The following is a 25,509-nucleotide window of genomic DNA, read 5'->3' on the forward strand; positions in this document are numbered from 1 at the left end:
TGTTCCCACCCGACAGGCAACGCTGGAGGAATCCGGTCTGCTGCTCCATAGGACTCAGGAAGGCGCCTCGAGGGGCCCGGTAGCGATATCGGACCTCAGCGTAGAGGGGGTGACTCTTAGTTCCCCTCCGACGACAACACCCTTGAGGCCAGGAGGAGAGCTGTTAGCTATATTGGGGCAAACAACGGGAACTCCCGGAAGTGGAACCCCTGTTGTTTGTGATGGAGACCCCATAGCTACTTCGTCCTGTTGTGAATTGAGGGGTCCCGAGCCCCCCAAGAAGGCTAGAGTGACCTTAAATCTGACTCCATCTCTAAATAGCACTAGTACTGGGGTAATCAAGGAGTTTGTGAAGTTCTAAAAGGAATTGCCACTGAGAGAGACGTTAGGTCTAAGGGACCCGCATTAGTCCGCCTCTCAGCACCGGCAAGGAATGGATACCAGCCTTTTGACAAACTGGATTTAGGTTACAAGTTATACAATGCCGCGAAAGATAGCCTGATATAGCAAAAGCATTTATACTTACAGCCTTTCATCATTAAGTGAAGCCCACAAATCATCATTTGGAATGAGGAGTTTATTTGCCAAGGTATAAGTCAAATCAGTGATTGACAACAGGCACGTACAATCAATTAATTATAGGAATATAATAAGCTGCAAACAGGTGTTAATTAGTTCCTAATCTTTTATAATTTCTTTTACCAATTAAAGGTTTTACAAGGGAAAGCAATTAGGTAATTTGTCAATTCTGCTGGACACATTGGTTTCCCTTGGAGAGAGAGAGTGGCAACCCTTCTCTTCTTTCTCTAACTTAAACCAGGAGAAACCCTGATTTTTATAGGTGCCCTCAGGATATGGGTAATATGACAGTAGATATACCTGATTGGATCTATGCTAATGTCATGGTTGTCACTGATTGGCTCATGCTAATGAGTAGCTTCTATCTTGCTACGCCTTTCCTTTCTCACACCAGCTGACCACAATCCTGCTCACAGGAAAGTCTCCCTCCTCTCTTGGACAGCTAGTTCCCTATTTTCTTTGCACCTGCTATGACTCACTCATTTCTCAACTTGTTTTTCTAACTTACATTAGAGAAAATTCCACTTTGCAACAGATACGGGCTTCCATTTTGTGCTGAAATCCTCCATTTTGTTTCCATATCTATTGCCCTAACTTTTAGGCCTCAATCCGGGCTACAAACTAGGCCATACTTTTCCAGTAAGCTCCCAGTTATGTCAGCCATCAGATTTCTGACTCAGCCAGGGTCTGTAATGGCCTGAGCTCTATGTCTGGGCCCTCCACCATTCCAGTGGGGGGGTCTCTGGCTGTACCATAATTATACAGTCCCCAGTTCAAACAATGGTGCAATCAGGATTGGTGCCTGTGCATACTCGGGGAGAACCCTCCGTGAGAATCGGGGAAATTGTAAGACTGACAGTTGTCACAATGGACTCCATATGGGAGGCGATTCAATGTCTAAACACCACCTTAATACAGGTAGCTGAATCTTTGCGGGCTGATGTGGGGAAACTATCTCAAGTACAGACTGAATTGGCGGATAAGGTTACAGAGCAGGTAACCAGAACGGACTCCTTAGAATATGAGGTAAAATCAGTTAAAATGTCTATTTTGACGATTATCAAAGATAATAACTTCCAGAGAAAAAAGGTTGATTATATGGAAGATCAAATGAGGAGGAATAACCTTCGTTTTCTGAACTTTCCAAAGTCCCCATTAATTCCAGCTGAAGAAATGTTGCAAAAATATTTTATCGAAGTGTTGGGTATTCCCTCAGATGCATTTCCCCCTTTAACTAGGATGTTTTTTTTTTTAGGGGACTTCTAAGATGGAGTCCGATTAGACGTCCTAAGTGGAGCTCTGGAGGTTTTTTTTTTTCCTATTCAGCTTTTGCTTAATTACATTATGCCTAAGAGGAAGGGGAAAGCGAGAGGAGGAATCTCCTTACCCTCCGCTACCCCTACATCGAGGCAAACTCCGATAACTGCTTATGCTACGCCAGTTACACGATTGGACGCTCCGCTGCCGGGTATAGAGGAGCCCCAGCCTGGAGAGTGAACTTTCACTCAGTCCACGTAGTCCTGTGCAACGCGCATTTTTTGAGGCAGAATACAGACCGAGAGGTGATCTTGCATCTCAGTCGGAAGTCGCGGCTGAGCGTGGAGAGAAGGAGACACCCTCCTGAGTCATGGCGACACCTCAATCAGAGGAAGACCGGGGAAATCAAAACGCGACGTCGACTCCTAAAGCTGGTGGAAGCGGAGATGTTGTTCTGGAGTCAGGATCTGCTGCACAGCTGGAGACAGAAGCACAGCCATTCCCAGAGCCGCTTCTACTCCCGTTAGAGAAACCATCTAAGGTAACGCTGGAATCGCTATGGAATGCGATGGAGTCCCTGCATAAGGTATGTTTGACCTTTATGGCAGCTACCAATTCTAATACAGCTAAGGTGGAATCTCTCCAAGCTCAAGTGTCGTCTCAAGAGATCAAACTTAAACAAGAGACACTATTAAAACAAGCTAAAGAACTAGAGACTAAAATGCTCTCAAACGCTGTTTTTGTACATCGAAAATTAGAAAACTTAGAGAATGGGGCTAAATTCCTGAATCTGAGAATTTTAAATTTACCTTCAATTAAATATATACCTGCAAGAGACCTGTTTCACAGATTCTTAAGAGAGTGTCTCCAGTATTCAGAAAATAACTTCCCTCCGGTTCAAAAGCTTTACTATTTGCTTCTCCGAGATGTAAAAACAAGATAAAAATTGACATTGCCTAAACCTCCTGAAACTTTAGATGTTTCTGCACTGCTTGAACAATCTGGAGAAGAAATAGAGTTCAGATCAACTTTATTGGTTTCTTTTGTCTTTCTCTCGGATAAAGAGGCGCTATTAAGACTTTATCTAAGGCAAACTACTTCACTCTCCTTTTTAGGAGACAGAATTCAAATATTTCCAGATGTGTCTAGAATAACTCAAGATAGGAGGAGGAAGTTTCTACTGATGAGACAAGAGACATTGAATCTTGGAGCTCGGTTCCAAAGATTTCCCTGTAAATGCGTGATTTATTATGAAAACCAGACTTACCATTTCTTTGACCCTGTTCAACTTAGATCTTTCCTAAACGCAAGGTCTCCGAACTAACCATGGGATTTACCAGCTTGAACCTTTTGGACTATTTGTTTAAAGTGTAATTTGTTCAAACCCATCATTTTTATTATTTTATTTCTTATATATCCTTATCCTCTGTTAAGGAATATGTATCAGCCCCCCCCTTTTTCTTGTGGACTATGGCATAATTAACTTGAATTTAGATATTTTTCCTTTTGTATGTTTTATTTCTTGATGATGTGCATGTTTCTTTTCAAAGCTTGCTTTGAAGTTATATTTGAAAAATTAAAATAAAATAAAAAAAAAATAACTAGGGTGTTTTACATTTCTGGCGCTGGAACTGGCAATTTGCAAGTACCTCAGGCAGATGTGAATTTAACACAGTTTCTGGAAAGTTCATTGGAAGTTATTACGGAAAGGACAACGCTGCTGGTAACATTTGCACTAGAGCTGGACCGCAATAACATATTTAGACTGTTTTCTCGCCATATCACTACTTCCTTTCTTGGCTCAAAAATCCAAGTATTTCCGGATCCCTCACGAGAAACACAAAAACGAAGAAAATACTTCTTATTATTGAAATCAAGGGTCCTACAATTGGGTGGGACCTTTATATTCAAACTTCCTTGTAAATGTTATATTTCTTTAGAAGCTACTAATTATATTTTTTTTGAACCAGGAAAGCTTACAGAATTTATTGTTAGCAAAGAGTAATGTGATGTTAGCAATGGATAATAACGCTAAATCGGCTGTGTCAACCTGAGTCCTTTGAACCTCACGTGTTTTGAGATTATACTTTGGTCATTTGGGCTAATTAATTTTAAGTTCCTGGTTCTTGGATCGTATAAGGTTTAATGTGGACAAACATATAAATTTGTATTGTACCTTCTTTATAATTTACTTGAAAGAATGTTTTCTTAATTCTGAATTATGTATTTGGCATAAATGTTATTAAAATAAATCGATAAAAAAAAAATATTTACTAAAAAGAAAGGCCATTAAATCCTTACAAAATTGAAATAATTAGACAAAGTTCTAATCTGCAAAGGTACCATATTCCAAATCTTGCCGGATAACAAAAAGAGCTTACATGAAATTGCTTCAGTTTAATATTCTTAAGAAATGGAAATTCCTGTTTAAGTAAAGAATTAAAACCAGAACTAAGTCTCATAGAGGAGAAAGTTAATGATTTACAAGAGAAAATGAACAATTTCCCAAAATAATTTTATACTCTCAACATGCCACCTTAAACTTCACCCCTAGCTTTAACAGACAACCAATGTAGTTTATATTGTAAAGGACAGATGCCTGATCAAACCTTTTGAACCTATAAATTAATTTTACTGCTCGGTTCTGAAGAAGTTGGAGTTTATATAGAAATGTATGCTGTAAACCAGCATATAGAGCATTACAATATTCAAGCTGGGTCAAAAATCAATGCCTGTACCAATATTGGGGGTACTCAAGCACCCACAGACCTGGAACAGATCAGTGTCAGAGTAGGTTATAGTGGAAGAGATAAAGAAGACAGAAGAGAAAAAAATGACACATGGACAGGAGACCCTAGGAAAGAGTGTTAAAAGAAGACAGGAAAGCAGTAACCCGAGACTGGAACCAGCACAATTAGAAAAATTAAATGGCCAGACAGCAAAGATAGAAAAAAGAATTTTATTTTTAATCTAGGATGAAGTAATGTGGTAGCCATCTAAGTCTACTTTAAAAGTTAATAAATATAAATAAAAGTAAAAACAAAAATAAGGTGACACCTTTATATTGGACTATATACAGTGTACTAACTTTCGGAGACCAAAACCTGCTTCTTCAGGTCGGGACAGTATACTGCTGCAATAGTATGTTTGTCCTGATTTAAGGAAGGAGGTTTTGGCCTCCAAAAACTAGTCAAAAATATAATAAGTTAGTCCAATAAAAATGTATCATCTTATTTTCTGTTTTTGTTTTATTTGTTAATGAAGAAATTGGAATTTGTAAGTTTTTGAAATTTACATCTGTGCTTTTTATATGTTGCATGGTACAAAGGGACATGTCATTGTTTCTATGGTTTTGCACTGTATGCAGAGTCTGGCTTCTTGGGCCTTCAGTTTAATTTTTGTCTACATATTTCTAGTTTTAGTTTGGGGTTACTAATTCTATACTTCATGAGGGGCTACCTCCTGTTCATGTGTGAAAAAGGCCGGGTATTCTGTTAGCATTAAGTGCCTATGTAGGACTAATCTGCACGAATCCACCTTGTTTTGTTTTCCAATAGGTGTATTAATGTTCTTCTGCTCACTGCAATGCTCAGGGTGTTTTTTTTTTTCTAGGAAGGACCTTGTGTGACCTCCTGGAAGTTTTCTTGTAAACATACTAGATTCTGTGGTCCAACTTGTTAAGAAAATGTGTAAAAAGTAGTTTTAAGAGCTGTACTTTATTATTTTACTTGAGTATTTCTTTTATAAAACTTTTACTTCACTACTTTTGAAGCCAGTACTTTTACTTTTTACTTAGGTACTTTTATAAAGTAACAAACCCATCTCTACCCACAAGGATGGTAAAGCAGTGAGCATCTATGTATCTGTCAAGGCGAGGGAGAGTATACACACTTAAACCCTAGTCCTGAACTAATTCGGACCCTTAACCCCCAAGGCACTAAGAAAAGTACAGTTCAATCACAGATGAAAGAGGATCTTCTATACTCACGAACACTGGAGATGGAGGCAATCAGGGAGCCGTAGAATTTCTTGGGAGGATACCAGAGCCACAGCTGGGATGGTCAGACAGCAGACAGCCAGCCATCAGGTGCTCTCAGAAACACATGGTAAAGCCGTGGTTTTAACAAGCCTCAGATGTTTCCATGATACGGCTGACTCAGATTTGGGCTGTCTGCTACTTCACTGATGGCAGCTCTCATATGAGCTGCTCCAGATAACATTATATTTGTGGAAAGACTTTTTATACCCTTTTCTTGTGTGGAGGGAGCCTTAATGTCTAGAACAACAAAAACTCTGGGGGTTTCTACTGTTGCGTGTGTCTTTAAGGACCAAACAACAGGGCTCTAGACACCATGAGCAGATTTCTCCTCACCACAGAATCCCAATTTCTATAAACAAGGTTGTTGTTAAAGCTGAGTTCATTCTTCTGTAGCCTTGACTAGTCAGCAATGTTCTTTTCACTGCATGTAGGCCAAAGGCCTAATGAAGCAACAGTCTTAGCAAGAGAACTGATGTTAGCCTGAGTATGTATCTTTTAAAGTCAGGTTCATAGTACTGGCTAGTGCCTCCTACAGGGCCTCTTTTGCTATTACAGTCCCCCCTTTATCAAGAAAATTCAGTCCTAAAAGGAGCTGAAGTGCTTGAGACACTAGGTCACTAGGTAAAGGATAATAATGTGTGTACTCTTACATACCATGATAGATACAATAGCAAATAACATAATTATTCTATTGTTAATACAACCAGGGCTTTTTTTGAGGGGGTATTTGGCGGTATTGAGTACCAGCACCTTTTCCATTGTCTGCTAAAATTGATCCATGGACCCCAAGTTATAATGAAAGAGCTCATGATTTACACACCAATTTAATCTTGTCATAGATTTTGTGACTAGTTGCAGGGGGCCTGGCTATTATGGGGTGGGTCCCTCAGTTATCACCCCACTCCTTAAGGCTGGCCTAGCATTTGAGTACCAGAACCTTTTTTGCTAGGAAAATGCACTGAATACAACATATGCAAGTACTGAACTGAATTGAGGTTGAAAGGGGGCAGACTCAGGAGTAATGTCAGGAAGTATTTTTTCACGGAGAGGGTGATGGACATGTAGAATGCCCTCCCGTGGGAGATGGTGGAGATGAAAACGGTAATGGAATTCAAACATGCATGGAATAAACACAAAGGAATCCTTTTTAGAAGAAATGGTTCCACGGAATCTTGGCCGAGATTAGGTGGCGACGCCGGTAATTGGGAAACGAAACTGGTGCTGGGCAGACTTTTAAGGTGTGCCCTGAGAAAGGCAAGGACAAATGAAACTCGGGTACACATATAAAGTATCACATACCATGTAAAATGAGTTTATCTTGTTGAGCAGACTGGATGGACCATAATCGAACGGCGCCAGCCATCTATTTCTGAAGGAAAATTCCATTGATCGTTACTAAATTTTGTTTTTTTTGCCAGGTTCTTGGGGCCTGGATTGGCCGCTGTCGGAGACAGAGTGCTGGGCTTGATGGACCTTTGGTCTTTTCTCAGCGTGGCAGTGCTTATGTGCTTATGGCCGGTGCAGTAAAGAGCAGTCCCGAACCGTATTATCAAAAAAGATGGCCAGTCATCTTTCATTTCGATAATACGTTTGGGGCCGGCCAAATGTCAGACATGGCCGGGTTTGATGGCTGGCATCGTTTTTCGCCGATAATAGAAACTGAGGCCGGCTATCTCAAACCCGGCCAAATCCAAGGCATTTGGTCGTAGGAGGGACCAGCATTTGTGGTGCACTGGTCCCTCTCACATGCCAGGACACCAATCGGGCACCCTAGTGGGCACTGCAGTGGACTTCAAAAATTGCTCCCAGATGCATACCTCCCTTACCTTGGGTGCTGAGCCCCCCAAATCCCACTCCCCACAATTGTACACCATTACCATAGCCCTTAGGGGTGAAGGGGGCACCTACATGTGGGTACTGAGGGTTTTGGGGGGGTTTGGAGGGCTTAACATTTAGCACCACAAGTGTAACAGATGGGGGGGGGGGGGATGGGCCTGTGTCCACCTGCCTGAAGTGCCCTGCACCCACTAAATGCAGCTCCAGGGACCTGCATACTGCTGTCAGGGAGCTGGGTATGACATTTGAGGCTGGCATTGAGGCTGGCAAAAAAATATTTTAAAAAAAATTTTTTTGGGGTGGGAGGGGGTTGGTGACCACTGAGGGAGTAAGGGGAGGTCACCCTGAGTCCCTCCGGTGGTCATTTGGTCAGTTGGGGCACCTTTTTGAAGCTTGGTCCTGAAAAATAGAGACCAAGTGAAGCCGGCAAAATGCTCGACAAGGCCGGCTTTCTTATTTCCATTATCGGGCGAAGCCGGCCATCTCAAAGCATGCCCCCATCCCGCCTCCGCTACCCTACCGAAAAGCCTCCTTGAAGTTTGGCTGGCTCTGCGACGGAAAGCAGTTGGAGATGGCCAAAATCAGCTTTCGATTATACCGATCTGGCTGGCTTTAGGAGATCGCCGGCCATCTCGCGATTTGTGTCGGAAGATGGCTGGAGACCTCCTTCAAAAATAAGCTGGATTATCTCTTATAAAGGGTATTCAGGCTTTTAATATTCATACTAACAATCTTAACTTTTTAGGAGTCCATTAGTTTGTTAACCACCTATTACTTTTTAATGGCTCAAAATTTCATTCAAATCCCAGGAATATGCTGTACCTAATTGTCTAAACTCCCAAAATACCCCTTTCCCCATCCCACTACCCTCAACACCCCCCATTTGACTAGCAAAATGGAGAGGAAGGTCCTGGTAACCCAGGGACAATCAGTTTTCACAGCTTGAAAAAATGAGCAAAACAGAGTAATATCACAATAGTCTGATTAGCATAAACCTAAAAGCTTAATGGTGAATTAAAAAGTGAATTACTAAACAAGTGAGTATACATCCCCACCAGCGAGGCATCTATGCACCCTGCTCTAGGTTTAATGGATAAACCAAGCCCTCATAAGGAAGAGGAAATATTTGCTTTAAGAAAACCCTGTATAAGTTGCCAAAAGGTCACAAGTCTGCAATGATCCTTGAGGTCAGGAGATCTTCTTGGTCCCACTAGCTCAGTGAGTGAATAACCTGTAAGGCTGCTTCCCTCTATGTTGTTTGATAAGCTTTCTCCTTCACAGTGAGATATTCAAAAAGGGAAAGTCCTTCTGTAGTAGAACTGCTCTACCCAAATTTGACCCATGACAACCTGCAGTTCCCTGCGTCTCTGTAGTGTAGCGGGGGATAAATCACTAAAGATTTCAATAAAAGATTCCCAGGATATCTTACCTTCCTTCCGGCCGCCAAAAGCACTGATTCTTCCATTGAGTAATCACGGTAAGAATAAATAATGGCTTGGAGAAGATTACACCTTGCACTCCCCCCAGCTCTAAGTGATCTCTCAATTTTAATCTTTTCTGGAGAGAGAGTTATAACAATTTTTCTCAGGGGGGCAATTTTTATCCAAATGTGATAGCTTTGCACACATCATGACAGGAATGAACATCAAGCTGGGGTATGATCTCAGTCTCTCAGATTTACTGCTAATGCTCTCCATGGGTACATGGAAGTTCTTTTGATCAGGCCTGTGGCACCAAAAACAATCAGAAATATTTCTGTATCTTTCTGCCACATTTTCTTGGTCTTGGACTGCATCTCTTGGTACTAAGAATCGTCCCTATTTTCATCAGATTCACCATGAGACCAACACCACAATTCTATTAGGGTCATTTCAAAAAAAGATAGCAAAATTAGAAAAGGTTCAAAGAAGAGCAAAAAATGATAAAGGGGATGGAACGCCTCCCATATGAAGAAAGTCTAAAGAGGTTAGGGCTCTTCAGCTTGGAAAAGAGACAGATGAGGGGAGATATGATTGAGGTCTACAAAAAATCCTGAGTGGTGTAGAATGAATAGAAGTAGATCAATTTTGTACTTGCTCCAAAATTAAGACTAGGGGGGACTCAAGGAATTTACATGGAAATAACTTTAACACAAATAGGAGGAAATATTTTTATACTCAATGAATAGGTGGGCTCTGGAACTGTTCGCCAGAGGATGTAGTGACAATGGTTAGCGTATTTGGGTTTAAAAAAGGTTTGGACAAGTTCCTGGAGGAAAAGTCCATAGTCTGCTATTGAGACAGACATGGAGAAGCAACTGCTTGGTCGCATGGAATGTTGCCAGAATTTGGGTTTCTATCAGGTACTTGTGACCTGGTTTAGTCAGTGTTGGAAACAGGATACTGGGCTAGATGGACCACTGGTCTGACCCAGTATGGCTACTCTTATGGTCTTATGTTGTTGTTTTGTTCCTGCTGATCCAATTCCTTAACGTTTTTTTCTGTTCCTTACAAATTCTGTTCTTTCCCTCCCTTTTGGTACCAATTGATTTTTCACCCATTCATTCTACTCCTTGCAACGATTGTCCAAGTTTAATAATGAAACTGGATTATGTAAGTTTTCTTTCATATTTCAACACCTTCTATGCACTGGGATCTGTTGACGCCATTTGGTAAGCCTGAAGACCTATAACAATAGCTCGATAAATGTAATCTATTTCTATGAAACCCATTCCTCCTTTATCTCTAGGAATGTACAGTCTAGGTATACACTTATAGATGACCAGGTAGGAATGGAGGAGTTCTTAATTGTACATCTATTTTTCAAGGTCTTTAAGAGGCCAGTGCATAATTCCAAAGCTATACAAGAGTGCAGGAAGTGCCAGCTGATTCATAACCAGTAACTTATTCCATAATGTTAATGCACTCTTCATTATCAGTTTTAGTCTCCTATACTATTCTTTACTGATTTTTTCTTCTCAGCGATTCCTGTTTGATACTCGTTCCTTCCTCCACTTCTAGATATTTATACACATCTTCATGTTCTAGTTTGTTTATTTCACAGTCATCAGTCAGAGAGATGTTTTCAGCTTTGCTCAACTTTTGTTCACATTTTTCTCTAAGGTGGATTCTTTCATGCTTTCTTAGATGTGATTTGATACAGAAAAATTTATCACACTCAGAACATTTATACGGTTTTTCTCCAGTGTGGATTCTTTCATGAATTGTGAGACTACCTTTTTGATTGAAGCTTTTACCACATTCAGAACATTTATAGGGTTTTTCTCCAGTGTGGATTCTTTCATGAATTCTGAGATTACTTTTTTGAATGAAGCTTTTACCACATTCAGAACATTTGTATGGTTTTTCTCCAGTGTGACTTCTTTCATGATTTATGAAGTCAAATTTTTGATTGAAGCTTTTACCACATTCAGAACATTTATGCAGCTTTTCTCCAGTATGGATTCTTTCATGAACTCTGAGCTGAGCTTTTCGATTGAAGCTTTTACCACATTCAGAACATTTATAGTGTTTTTCTCCAGTGTGGATTCTTTCATGAATTGTGAGACTACCTTTTTGATTGAAGCTTTTACCACATTCAGAACATTTATATGGTTTTTCTCCACTGTGGATTCTTTCATGAATTGTGAGACTACCTTTTTGATTGAAGCTTTTACCACATTCAGAACATTTATAGGGTTTTTCTCCACTGTGGATTCTTTCATGAATTGTGAGACTACCTTTTTGATTGAAGCTTTTACCACATTCAGTACATTTATATGGTATTTCTCCAGTACAGATTCTTTCATGAATTCTGAGCTGATCTTTTCGATTGAAGCTTTTACCACATTCAGAACATTTATAGGGTTTTTCTCCAGTGTGGATTCTTTCATGAATTCTGAGATTACTTTTTTGAATGAAGCTTTTACCACATTCAGAACATTTGTATGGTTTTTCTCCAGTATGGATTCTTTCATGAATTATAAGTTCAGATTTCCGTTTGAAACTTTTACCACATTCAGAACATTTATATGGTTTTTCTCCAGTGTGACTTCTTTCATGATTTATGAAGTCAAATTTTTGATTGAAGCTTTTACGACATTCAGTACATTTATATGGCATTTCTCCAGTACAGATTCTTTCATGAATTGTGAGACTACCTTTTTGATTGAAGCTTTTACCACATTCAGAACATTTATAGGGTTTTTCTCCACTGTGGATTCTTTCATGAATTGTGAGACTACCTTTTGATTGAGCTTTTACCACATTCAGTACATTTATATGGTATTTCTCCAGTACAGATTCTTTCATGAATTCTGAGCTGATCTTTTCGATTGAAGCTTTTACCACATTCAGAACATTTATAGGGTTTTTCTCCAGTGTGGATTCTTTCATGAATTCTGAGATTACTTTTTTGAATGAAGCTTTTACCACATTCAGAACATTTGTATGGTTTTCTCCAGTATGGATTCTTTCATGAATTATAAGTTCAGATTTCCGTTTGAAACTTTTACCACATTCAGAACATTTATATGGTTTTTCTCCAGTGTGACTTCTTTCATGATTTATGAAGTCAAATTTTTGATTGAAGCTTTTACTACATTCAGTACATTTATATGGCATTTCTCCAGTACAGATTCTTTCATGAATTGTGAGACTGATCTTTTTGATTGAAGCTTTTACCACATTCAGAACATTTATAGGGTTTTTCTCCAGTGTGGATTCTTTCATGAATTCTGAGGTAATTTTTTTGAGTGAAGCTTTTATCACATAGTAAACTTTGAAATAGCTTTGCTCCCTTGAGGTGCATTTGATGCACTTGTTTTTTGCTAAAGCTGATTAATTCATGTCCTCCCAAGTCATATACCTGACTGAATTTTTTATCATGTACAGAAGATGGTTCTCTTTCTTTGGGAAATTTTTGATGAAGTTGTGATTTATATGCAAACAATTTGTCACACTCCGTATACTGGAACGGCTTATCTTCTCTTTGAAATTTATTTTGTCTTGCCAGGTTTGCCTTCCCAGTGAACATTTCCTCACATGTAGAGCTCTGACAAAGTTTCCCTCTGCTGATTCTCTGATTTTGTCTGAGATTTGGGCAGTTGGTGGAAATTCTCTCTTCTTCAGTACATACATTTGATTTCTCTCCTTTTAGGGTCTTTTTTTTCACTCTAGGTAGTCTTACGCTACTACTACCTCCCACACCATCAGCTGAAGGATCTGGGCTGTCTCTGAAGGGGTCTTTGTGTTTCCATTCCTCCATTTGCTGCCCATCACACATGCTCATTCTCTTATTGCCAAATCTATCATCTGTTGGAAAAAATAAAAGTATGTACATAAATTATACAGCTAGTGAGCAAAACATATATAGGCAAATATCCCCACAGAAGTCTTTAAAGATATTTGTTTGCAGACAGGTGATAAGACATAAATACACCATCATGATCTCATCCTCCCCTCTAGTCTCTGCAGTGATTCCTTTCACTTTGATTACATTCACTAACCAATAAATCTGTGAAAATTTTGAAATACTTCACAGCACATAGCAAGGATTTTATTATAAAGGAATTGTTGGCTCACTGCTTCTGGTATCCTTATCCTCCTCTCCTCTCTCCAGCTGGTCACATACAGGAGCCTCTTCCATTTTCAGGATCTCTATTGTGGGCTCAGCAGTGTAACTTTGGCTTCCTGTAAGAAGAATGGAAAAATAACTTCAGGTTTTATAGGAAAGCTTAAGACATAAGAAAAACAAAACATTGCTAGTGGTCACTCTCTCTTTCCTCCCCCTACGGCTTCTTTTCAAGGCCTATCTACCTCCATCCTTTTTCCTACACCTCCCCATTTTCAATCCCATCCTGCCTAAATCCATTCCACAAATGCCATATTGAGTCATTCTGCCTCATTCCCACCTTCTACTGCTATCAGTGTGGTGCTTCCTAAATCCTTTCTTTATGGAGTCACCAATTTGGCCATCTTTCCTCATTCTTCCTGTTGATCCCAGTCGTCGTCCTCCAGCCTCTTACAGTAAGACCATCCTGCCTGTCTCTTTCATACTGGCAGCACTGTGCAGCTCACAGAAAACAAAACACACAAGCTGCTGAGTAGGTGGGAGCATGGGCGTAGTTTGGGGGGAGCAGTGCCCCCCGAAACGGCTTGCATGGCGGCATCTCTCTTTCTACTTCCTGCAGGCTCTGGTGTCACTCCTTCTGCTCTTCGCCCTTCTCTTGCTGCAGCCTTTCCATCTTCCAGGCTGCCGGCAGTGTTAGCAATATAAGCATGGTGCCTGCCTTTGCATGGCCTGGAAGCCTTCTCTCTGCAGCGAGCGACCTGCCTAGGCAGAAACAGAAATTCACAATAGAGAGAAGGTTTCCGAGCCTCACAAAGGCAGGCTGTGTCCTTACATTGCTAACACTGCTGGCAGCCCGGAAGATGGAAAGGCTGCAGCGGGAGCAGAGCGGGTGGAGGAGTGACACTGGAGCTTGCAGGTGAAAGAGAGTGTGTGACAGGACCTGGTGGCGGAGGCAACGGAGGGAGATCGTGCAACACCGGACTTGTAGAGAAGGAGGAAGGGGGAAGGGCTGGTGACACCAGACCTTGTGAAAGGAGGGTGAAAGGGAGGGAGAGTGAAGTGACCATGTGGGGGGCACGAGGAAGGAATTTGGGAGGGGAAAGGGAGCAAAAGCGAAACAGGACCTTGCAGGGAGGGAGGAAGGAGGAAAAGCGACACCGGACCTTGTGGGGGGCACGAGGAGGGGAAGGAAGGAGGGAAAGCAACACCAGACTTTGTGGAAGGGAAGAGGGAGGGAAAGCAACACCGAACCTTTGAGGGAGGGAGGGAGGGGGAGTGACACTTGACCTTGCAAGGGGTGAGAGGAAGGAAGGGCATGGGATATAGGGTAAGAGATATATGAATGGCCTTGGAAGCAAGGGAATGAAAGAGAGTCAGGGATGGCATTGGGGACTGAAAGGGTGATGAGATCCAGTGGCGGGTAGATGAGAGCTGAGGATGGGAATGGGGGCTGAGGAAGTGGGTGGAAGATGGGGAAAGATAAGGGTTTAGGAGACTGGATAAGTGAGAGACAGAGGGAGCAATGGTGAAAGCTAGTAGGTAGATGAGAAGATCAACAGACACTAAGGTGAGAGAAAGAAGGATAAACACAAATAAGGGGGGGGCATGAAATGAAAGGTCACTGCCAGACAGATATAGAGAAGGAAAGGAAGGACAAAAAGAGAGAGAAGAAATGAAAATGCCAACATGGAAAAGAATTTAGAGAAGACTGACATGTGGAAAGTGGAAAGGCGACTGGGACCAGCCCAATTAGAAAAATAAAGTGCTCGGACAACAAAGGTAGAAAAGAAATATTTTTATTTAATACTTAAGGACTGAGATGTGCCTGCTTTGTGAAATGTACGTCTTTCCTATTTTTGTAGAGTGCAGGAGAAAATACATTTCTGTTTCACTTTTACCAGTGTTTACACAGCTTACAGAGTCTGTCTCTATTGAGAAAGATCTCTATTTCACTTTTTCTGTGGTTCCCTGTTTTGTATAGTGATAAAAACCACTGAGGTGGAAGAACAGATGACCACTATGAATAGTCTAGAAGGGAAAAGAGGGAGAGTAGTGGAAGGGTCTTTTACCATAGGACATTAACACTTAGGTAATTGTTCAAGAGGCTTTATGGGCAATTAGCTGCATGATAATGTCCTATGTTGGAAGATCTTTCTACTACTCTCCCTCTTTTCCCTATTTTGTATCATGTGAGGGTCTGTACATGTGTTAAGACCTGGATAGTGAGCCCTTGTGCCACGACCGAGCACGGTGGAAGAAGAGCAGAGCAGTAATCGGTCAAGCTGCCGGACAACCCCTAACTTCACCTGGGAAGCGACCACCGTTCCCCGGGATTTGAGCCCCCAGGTGCAGGCGGCCACCAGGACTTCAGGATACGGACGGTGTTGGGCAGCAACACAGCAGGTAGTCGAGTTTAGTCTAAGGGTCTAGGCAGGCAGCAACACAGCAGATAGTCAAGTTCGGTCCAAGGATCAAGGCAGGAAAGTAGACAGCAAAGCGCACAATAACTAGCACCGAACCTCTATAGCAACAGAAGCCGAAGCAAAGATGGTTGCTCAGGCCAGCTCTTAAATAGGCCTCCAATCAGAGGGTACTGGTCTCAGCTGTGAGGCAAGAGCTCGTAAAGGGCACACCCAAAAGAACTCAAGATGGCTGCCTCCTAGTGAGCTACCTAAGATGGCTGCTCCTCAAATGATCCTTTCAAGATGGCTGCTCCTCAGATGAACTTTTCAATATGGTCACTGCCAGAAGAACAAGGTAGGGTTGCAACAACATGTTCTGCATGTGCAACTTAGGTGAAGGATTCTGCTAGCATGTAGTGTCTGTACAGGAATATGTAACAGTCTGGATTGTTCCAGTTTCCCAGTAGCAGGTATATTGGTGTTTTGGGGGGGGGGGGGGGGGAGTATTTTTTCTATGTGGTATAGTATGGAGAGTTGATGATAAGGAAGGAGAAAGAGCTGGGATTTGGAGAAAGTGAACAGAGATGGTGCTGTTTCAGGCCTAAGGAAAGTGCATTCTCCCCTTGCTAATTTGTGTGAACGTGAGGGGCATAATGACAGAAGTTTCCCTTGGTGCTGGCTCATTTCAGTTACCCCCCCCCCCAAAAAAAAAAAAAAAAAACCAAAAACTTCATTGCTTTGATATACTGGTTTCATATTCACTGTTTTAGTTTGGGGTGTGTGTTTTTTGAAGAACCATAATGAATATGTATATATGCAAATGAATATAAGCCAAGCCACAACCTCCTCACCCCCCCAAAAAATGAAATGACGAAACTACGCCCATGGGTGGGATGAAGGTTAAGTATCTTGGAGCAGCCCTGAAAGATGCCAGAAATAGTGAAAGATACAAGAAAAATTACAAAAACTGATAAAGGATGAAACAGAGTAGATGTTGAAAGAAAACATAGGGAAGAACTAGACAGATTTGGGAAAATGGTGAGGGAGAATAAGAGAAAGAGAAGATAGGCAAATCAGATAATGGAAGGAGAAAAGTAGAAATAAGGAAAATAGAACAAACACATTATCCACACGACAAAGGTTGGAAGCAGGGACCATGATTAAAACACCTCATTCTCACTGTGCCTGGTCTAGAGGAGCTGTCATTCTTGTACGACATGTTTGGATCAGCTTGTTTCTAGCTTTAATTCAAGCTACATCACCTGTTTGATGCAGTTTCTCACATATGCCTGTGGTGGTCAGATTTCCTCTTTCCTCTGATCCTGGAGGCTCAGAACAGAATCCTTCTTGCCCAAATCGGAATAAAATGTCAGGCTTGACATTGTGGGAGCCTGTTATAGGAAAAAGATAGTAACATATGTTTTAAAAAAAAAAGTTACCACAGGGCCTATAAGTGCTTAGAATTACGCTGTTTTCATACACGCAAAAAAAAAAAAAAAAAGAATAGAGGGGTAGTGCTGTATTAATCATCATCAGAAATTTATTCTAAGAATACCCTGATCATTTTAATACTGAGGTGGGCAACTCCTTTCCTCAAGCGCAGTGGCGTAGCAAGGGCGGGGCGGTCCACCCCGGGTGTCATTGGGTGGGGGGGTGCTCCGCTCCCGCTGCTCCGCCTTTAAAATTTTTTTTTCCGAAGCGCCGGAGAGTGGCAGGCTGCGCCTCGCGTCTGCCCTGCTAGTAAAGAAGATCTCGCTGACGTAGTCGCCCTTCACACATTGAGTCTCGCCCCCCTCTGAGGCAACTTCCTATTACCGTGAGGGCAGGCGGGACTCAGTGTGGGAAGGATGATGACGTCGACGAGATCTTCTTTACTAGCAGGGCAGACGCGAGGCGCGCTGCCTGCCACTCTCCAGCGCTTCGAAAATTTTTTTTTTAAAGGCAGGACAGGGTAGGAGCAGCAGGAGAACGGATCTCAGTTGTCGGGTCGGGGGGGGGGGACTCAGAGGGGAGAAGGGGATTGGGGAGGGGTGGGGGAGCTCAGAGGGGTGCTCAGAGAGGGGAGAAGGGGATTGGGGAGGGTGGGGAGCTCAGAGGGGGGAGGGGAGTGCTCAGATGGGAGAAGGGGTCTGAAGCTGGAACTGGGGTCTGACGAGGGGGCAGGAGGGAAAATGGGTCCATGCCTGGGGCAGGTGGGAGAGTGGGTCTGGGGCTGAAAAGGGGGGATGCAAGGCATGTGGTGGATGAAGGGGGCTGAAACTGTGGGGACTAGGGGCTTTAAAGGGGACAGGGAGAACTGGCTGGGGCTGAAGCTCGGGACTGGTGAGAGAAAAGGGCTGGGGCTGAAAAGAGGACAGGGAGAAGTGGTTGGGGGCTGAAGCTCGGGACTGATGGGAGAAAAGGGCTGGGGACTGGTGGGATAGTGGGGCTGAAAAGGGGGGCAGGTGGGAGATGTGGGCTGGGGCTGGAACTAGGGGCAGGTGGAATAAGGGGCAGAGAGAGAGGGGATAAGAAGGGGGAGCGTGAGGGAGGGCAGACGGATTGAAGGGGCAGAGAGAAAGGGCAGATGGTGGGTGGAAGGGGCAGAGATAGAGGGCAGATGTTGATGGAAGGGGGAGAAAGAGAGATGGCAGACTGGGGCAGATGGTGCATGGAAGGGGCAGAGGGCAGACAGTGAATGGAAGGGGCAGAGAGAGAGGGCAGACACTGGATGGAAGGGGCAGAGAGAGAGGGCAGACACTGGATGGCAGAGAGAGAGCGAAGACAGATGCTGGATAGAAGGAAGACAGTGAAAAGATGAGGAAAGCAGAAACCAGAGACAACGAACTGTAAATATATATTTTTATTTTTTTGCTTTAGGATAAAGTAGTATTGTAGCTGTGTTAATAAATGTTTATAATAGAACATGTAAATAAGGTAATCTTTTTATTGGCCTAATTTTAATACATTTTACTTTCGGAGAACAAAACCCCCTTCCTCAGGTCAGGATAGGACATTGTAACAGTACTATACTGAATTGACCTGAGGAAGGAGGTTTTGGCCTCTGAAAGCTAAATGTATTAGTCCAATAAAATGATATTATTTCTTTTATTTCTATTTGTTAATTTGTAAAGTGGTGATTGGTATTTGTTAGTTTTTTCAAATTTACATCTGCTGTCTTTATATTTTGCACAGTACTAGAGGACATTTTCTGTTTCTGTGGTGTTGCATTGTATGCAGAGTCTGGCATCTTGGGGGTTCAGTTTAATTTTTGTCTAAATAGAAAGTTTATGATTACTTATTCTATAGTGGATTAGGGTGTATCTGTATTTGTGAAAAAGACATGGCTTTCGGTTGGCATTGACTGTGCAGGATCGACGATCTGTACTAATCTGTCTGTTTTCGTTTTACAATAGGTGAATTGATGTTCTAGTGCTCACTGTAGTGTTTAAGATGCTTTCCTTTTCCTTGTGTGACTCGTACAAATTACTGCTTATGGTATGGTACAATTGCTCTACAGGTCCTGAGTGTTTTGTATTCTCGGTATGCCTAGTACTGGATTTTTTTTTTTTGGGGGGGGGGGGGGGGTGTTAAAAAATGACCGGCCCCGGGTGTCAACTACCCTAGCTACGCCACTGCTCAAGAGCTACAAACAGCTCTGTTGTGGATACTGCTACTCCAGAAACGTAATGGAAATCTCTGCTATCAAGAGCTTTTTTTTATACTGAATGTTCTTCATCTAGTTGCTGTACATCAGAAATCAGATTCTGTCTGACATCAACTAGAAATCTGCTAAATCATTTTGATTCTATGAGAAGAATGAGAGAGATCTTCAGCCTGTACTACAAACAAACCCCCAGTATTCAAAAGGGTCCCTGCCCAGTGATACACTTAGAGTAATCCAAACTATAACTACATGGTGCCACCTTAGGAGTCATGACACAAGAAAAGGATCTAGGTGTCATCAATGTTAAATTGAAACCCTCTGTTCAGTGTGCAGAGGTGGTCAAGAAAACAAATAGAAGGGTAACTAAAATGATAAAAGGAGATGAAATGACTTCCCTAGGAAGAAAGGATAAAAAAAAGTTAGGGTTCTTCAGGTTAGAGAAGAGATGAGCGAGGGGAGATGATAGAGGTCTACAAAATATGAGTAGTAGAACAGGTAGATGTGAATTGCTGGTTTACACTTTCCAAATTGATGGGCCGATGAGCAGAAGCAAACAGGTGCTAGAGGCTGTAAGCGCCATACTAGTACCTGCGTTTGCTACTCTCCCATGATAAGAGCCCCTGAGCGCGTGAAACAGCGTGCTCGTGGGCTCTGAATGCAACTAGCATGCAAAACTGGGTTCTTAGAGCAAGTAGCATCCAAATGCATGCAAAACCGGGCTCGTAGCACAAGTAGCATCCAAATGCATGCTGAACATATTCATCCCCAACGATCTGTGACCAGCGAGCCAAAGATTGGCTCGCTGGCTGTGGCAAACCCTACACCAGCTCAGAGTTGGGGTTACGGTTTGCAAACCATTGGGGAGGAATCTTATAAAGGGTCCAAGCTGGTTGGGTATCCTTCTTTGGATGCACTAAGCTGCACTAACAGATTTAGCACATGCTAACTATTACCACACGCTGAATAAGATACACATTAGATTCTTATGGGTCCATTAGATAAGATGCCATTTAGATTCTTCAATAGACCTCTGGTTTCCAGATGTCTTTAATATTTAGGTACAGCAGGTATATCTCTGTTTCTGGAGGGCTCACAATTTAAAGGTTAAAAAAAGAGAATTGAAGTGGAATTTGAACCTGGGTCCCCTGGGTTACAATCCACTGCACTGACCCTTCAGACATGCTTGCTGCTGTGTTCATAAGGTTTTTTAGCTGACACATGTAGTCAATGTATTCATAGATTATTATCGGCTGCTAGATATTGGAAATAGTTGACTTCATTGAGCCGGAATGTGATGTTCAAATGTTACATGTCTTTTCTTCTAATAATAAAGATATTTTCCAAAAAAAAAAAAGAATGCCTATAATACCTGATTTTGTCAAGGAGTCTGGCTTCCCTTTCTGGTGTCACTTTCAGGGGTGAGGGAGGGGGACATTAACCACTGGGAGGTTTATGAGGGGTAATGCCTTAATCTCTCCAGTGGATAAGCTGCTCAATCAGAGCACCATTTTATACCCTATCATGATTCAAATAGGTCTAAATAAAAACGTCCTTCTTAAACATGGAAGTTTCTTCTCATTTAGTAATTGCTGTTGGAAGTTCTAAGTTTGGGCCCTCCCTAGTCCTGCCCAAACCCAGCCCACAATATGCCCCCTTGCTTATTGGACGCAATGCAGTATAGGATATTCAAATTCTGCCATTACAAAATTGCAATGTGGACGTTTTGGGGAGATGCACATTTTGGGGGGGGGCAAATTTGAGATGTCCATTTGCTTTGAAAATAAGCGCTATAGTGGTTAATTTTTGCAAAATTCTAGCGTCTCTGGTCCACTGATCATAGGAGAAATTTCCCATCCTGCTTATAAGTTTTGATGCTGAAAATACATTTGACAGAATTAACTGGTAGTATATGTTTTTAGTGATGCTACATTTTGGCTATGAGGGAGCTTTCTAAGCACATTACGATTCTTATATTATACTCCCTGGGAGCAGTATTAATTAATGGGGTGACTACAGAGGGCTTTAATCTTCAGCAGGGAACATGAGAGGTTTGCCCACTCTCTCTTCTGTTCTTTGTCTTGATGTTAGCATCCCAATTAGAGAGTTCAGAGCATCAATGGGATAAAGATGGGTAACACAGAACTCAAGTTTGCTTCATTCACAGATGACCTGTTAATGCACATCACAAATCCAGAGGCCTCTCTCATGGGATATTTCAAGTCTATGGTTGTTTATCTGTCTTTAAACTGAATCCTGATAAGTTGCAAGACTTACTGACCTATCTGGCCATTAAGAGAGCTGGCTGGCTGGATAAAATGCTATTTTGGTCTACGTATATAAACCAGAATTTAGACATTTATATTGCATAAACATCTAAGTCCCTGTATTGGGATATAGTCAGTGGTGTGCTGGTAAATGTTTAACAACAGGCTCTCTCCCCGGTCCACCTCTGCGCCCCCCCCCCCCCCCAAATTTCAGAGCTGGCTATAGCCAGGGAGAGAGCCTGGAGGGGGGAGGGCGGCAATGCATTACTTTGTCCAGGAAAAAAAAATTAAATGCTCCCAGGTTCCAATCTAATTCATGTTTAATGTGGGATAAAATGCCATAAATAAGTAAATAAATAAATATAAACTTTTAATGTTGAGAACCTGATTCTCATAACATGATGTCTGTTTTAGAAGCCCTTACCCAGGAAAAAAAAAAATCTCTGCAGTATATCCAAAATGACACAAACCAAATTAGCATACAGACCAGGAATTAGGAGAACAGACAGTCTTGCCAACTCTGAACAATGTGTTATCAAAATCTCAGAACCTAACAAACAGATCCCTATTCAGACACTTGGCCTTGCAGTCATACGTACAGAACAGAGATAGCCCCTATTCAAATTCTTCAAAAATTAACCTGAAATCCTAAGAAGTTAAACTGTGCATGCAGCACAATACCAGAAAAACAGAAAGAAACTTGTTGCTATATACTGCAAAATATGATAGCAGATGTATTCTCAAAGTGGACATATTCCAAACACTATAATGAAAATAATTTTTTCTACCTTTGCTGTCTGGTGACTTTGCTTTTTTGATCATGCTGGCCCAGTATCTGATTCTGCTGCTCTCTATCTGTTCCCTTGACTCCATTTCCAGGGCTTCCTTTCCATTTCTTTCTTTTCTTTCCTCTTTCTTCTTCATTTCTGGTCCTCTGCAGACTTGACTGTCCAGTGGATCCAGGTTCTTCCTATTTTCTCCATCCATGTGCAGTTTTTCTCCTCTCTTCCTTTTCCTTCATCTCATCTCCTTCCTCTCTCTTCTCTCCATGTCCAGCATTTCTTCTCTCTCTCTCCCCTCTCCTCCATCCATGTACAGCATTTCTCCTTTCTCCCCTCCATTATGTTCATCTCACTTCCTCTCTCTTCCCTCCCCTCCATCCATGTGCAGCATGTCTTCTCTCTCTCCCTTCCCCTCCATCCATGTGCATCTCCTTCCTGTCTTCCCTCCCCTCCATCCATGTCCTGAAAAACTCTCCTCTTTCTCCCTTGCCCTCCTCTCCATCCATCCATGTCCAGCAACCCTCCTCTCTCCCCTGCCCTCCCCTCCATCCACCCATGTCCAGAAACTCTCCTCTCCCCTCCATTCCATCCACCTATGCCCAGCAGCTTTCCTCTCCCCTGGCCTCCCCTCCATCCACCCACCCATGTCCAGCAACTTTCCTCTCCCCTGCCCTCCATCCATCTATCCACCCATGTACAGCAACTGTCCTCTCCCCTGCCCTCTATCCATCCATATTCAGCAATTTTCCTCTCTCCCCTGCTCCCCCCCCCATCCATCCATATCCAGCAGCTGTCCTCTCTCTCCCCTGCCCTCCCCTCCATGTCCAGCAATTTCTCCTCTCTCCCTGGGCCCTGCCTTCCCATCCATATCCATTCGATGCTCCTCTCTCCCCTGCCCTCCTGCTCCCATGTCCACCTGTCCGGCCTGTTCTGCCCCCCACCCAACATACCTCTTTTTGCTCCTGCCGTCCTGGGGGGTTTAAAACTTTGATTTACCTCCGTCGCAGCAGCCACAGTGAAAGCCCGTCTCTAGCCTTCCCTTCGTTTTCTGTCAGTGTCCCGCCCTCGTAGAAAGAGGAAATGACGTCAGAAGAAAGCGGGACACTGACGGGAATGAAGGGAAGACTAGAGACGGGCTTTGACTGCAGCTGCTGCGACGGAGGTAAATCAAAGATTTAAACCCCCCCAAGAGTGGCGGGAGGTGAGGTAAGCATGGCTTGTGACGCCCTCCTGCCATGCTTACCTCACCGCCGAGTTGTGTCGCCACTAGGAGCCAGTTCGCCTGCCAGAACTGGATCGCAAGAGCTTTAAAAATTTAACAACCGGCTCCAGCACACCACTGGATATATTGCCCATACCTATTTTTATGTATAAAGGCCTGTACTGCCAAACTGAGGCCTGTGAACCATACTGACTAGGCCAAGAACTATCTTTTTAGGACAATACTGTCATAGTTGTTACAAAACGTCCTGCAGCACTGGACACTGACATTCCAAGGGACATCTTTGTTTTCTCTCTCTCTGGAATGAAGCTGCAGGAATGTGATTTACACTGACACTGGTATGTGGTAATCTTTGCTGATCATCCAGGGCGCCAGCAGTACCGGCTCTGAAAAGGAGGACTATCACCAAGGCATTCTTATGACCAGCTTATGACAATTACCCATGGGCGTAGTTTGGGGGGAGGCGAGGTGGGGCAGTGCCCCCCCAAACAGCTTGCATGATGGCATCTCTCTCTCTACTTCCTGCAAGCTCTGGTGTCACTCCTTCTCCTCTCCACCCTTCTCCCGCTGCAGCCTTTTCATCTTCTGGGCTGCTGGCAGTGTTAGCAATGTAAGCACGGTGCCTGCCTTTGCATGGCCTGGAAGCCTTCTCTCTGCAATGAGCGACCTGCCTATGTGGAAACAGGAATTCGCAATAGAGAGAAGGCTTCCGGTCCATGCAAAAACAGGCTGCATCCTTACATTGTAACACTGCCGGCAGCCCAGATGATGGAAAGCCTGCAGCGGAAGCAGAGCGGAGAAGTGGAGGATTGAAACTGGAGCATGCAGGGGGGAGGGACAGTGCGTGACAGGACCTGGCGGCGGCGGGGGGGGGGGGGGGGGAGGGAGAGAGGTCGAGCGACACTGGACTTGGAGGGAAGGGGAAAGGGCAGGTGACACCGGACCTTGTGGGAGAGGGAGGGAGAGTGACAACAACCATGTGGGGGGGGGGGGAGGGAGGAAGATTGGGAGAGCGACACCGAATTTGATAGGGGGGAGGAAGGGAAAGCGACACAGGACCTTGTGGGGAGGGAGGGAAACACCAGAACTTCTGGATGGGGAGAGGGAGGGAAAGCAATATAGGAGGTCGGTGGCCCAACTGTTTGGGGAGGCTAAAGGGGGCAGAGCTTACCTCCATAATTGTCTGACAACACACAGAAAAAATTAATCCTTTTACTCTCTGTGGCATCAACGTCAATGAAGAAAAAGGCACTACAGGCTCGCCTCCAGCTTCTCCATTCTCTCTTCATACAGTGTCCCGCCCTCGCGGAAACAGGAAATGCATCATCGCAGAAGGCGGGACACTGTCTGAAGAGAGAAGGGAGAAGCTGCAGGCGAGCCTGTAGTGCCTTTTTCTTCATTGATATCGCTGCCACGTAAAGTAAAAGGTTAAAACGCACACGCGGGGGGGGGGGGGGGGGGGGAGGGAGGGCTGCCAGTCGGAGAGCCGAGAGCGGGAAGGAAGGAGGGAGAGCTGCCTGGCAAAAGCGCTGCATTTGTGAAGGCAGCAGCCAAGGGAAGTCCACGATTGGGCTGGGGAGGCTTAGCCTCTCCCAGCCTCTTATACGGGGCGCCTATGGAAAGCAACACCAGACCTTGGAGGGAAGGAAGGAGGGAGGGAGAGACAGAACGTACCTTGAAGGGAGGGAGGGGGGGGGAGTGACACTGGATCTTGCAAGGGGTGAGAGGAAGGAAGGGCATAGGGTACAGGGTAAGAGATATATGAATGGCCTTGGAAGCAAGGGAATGAAAGAGAGTCAGGGATGGCGTTGGGGACTGATAGGGTGATGAGATCCAGTGGCGGGTAGATGAGAGCTAAGAGGATGGGAATAGGGGCTAAGGAAGTGGGTGAAAGATGGGGAAAAATAGGGGTTTAGGAGACTGGATAAGTGA

The 25,509-nt window shown here is 43.4% G+C and overlaps 1 pseudogene; it reads right to left on the minus strand.

Annotated features, from left to right (window-relative positions):
- The window catches only part of LOC115463701, a 750,344-nt pseudogene that overhangs the window by 415,074 nt on the left and 309,761 nt on the right, over positions 1 to 25,509 (minus strand).

This window comes from Microcaecilia unicolor, chromosome 2 (genome assembly GCF_901765095.1).
Source record: "Microcaecilia unicolor chromosome 2, aMicUni1.1, whole genome shotgun sequence".
Taxonomy (NCBI): Eukaryota; Metazoa; Chordata; class Amphibia; order Gymnophiona; family Siphonopidae; genus Microcaecilia; species Microcaecilia unicolor.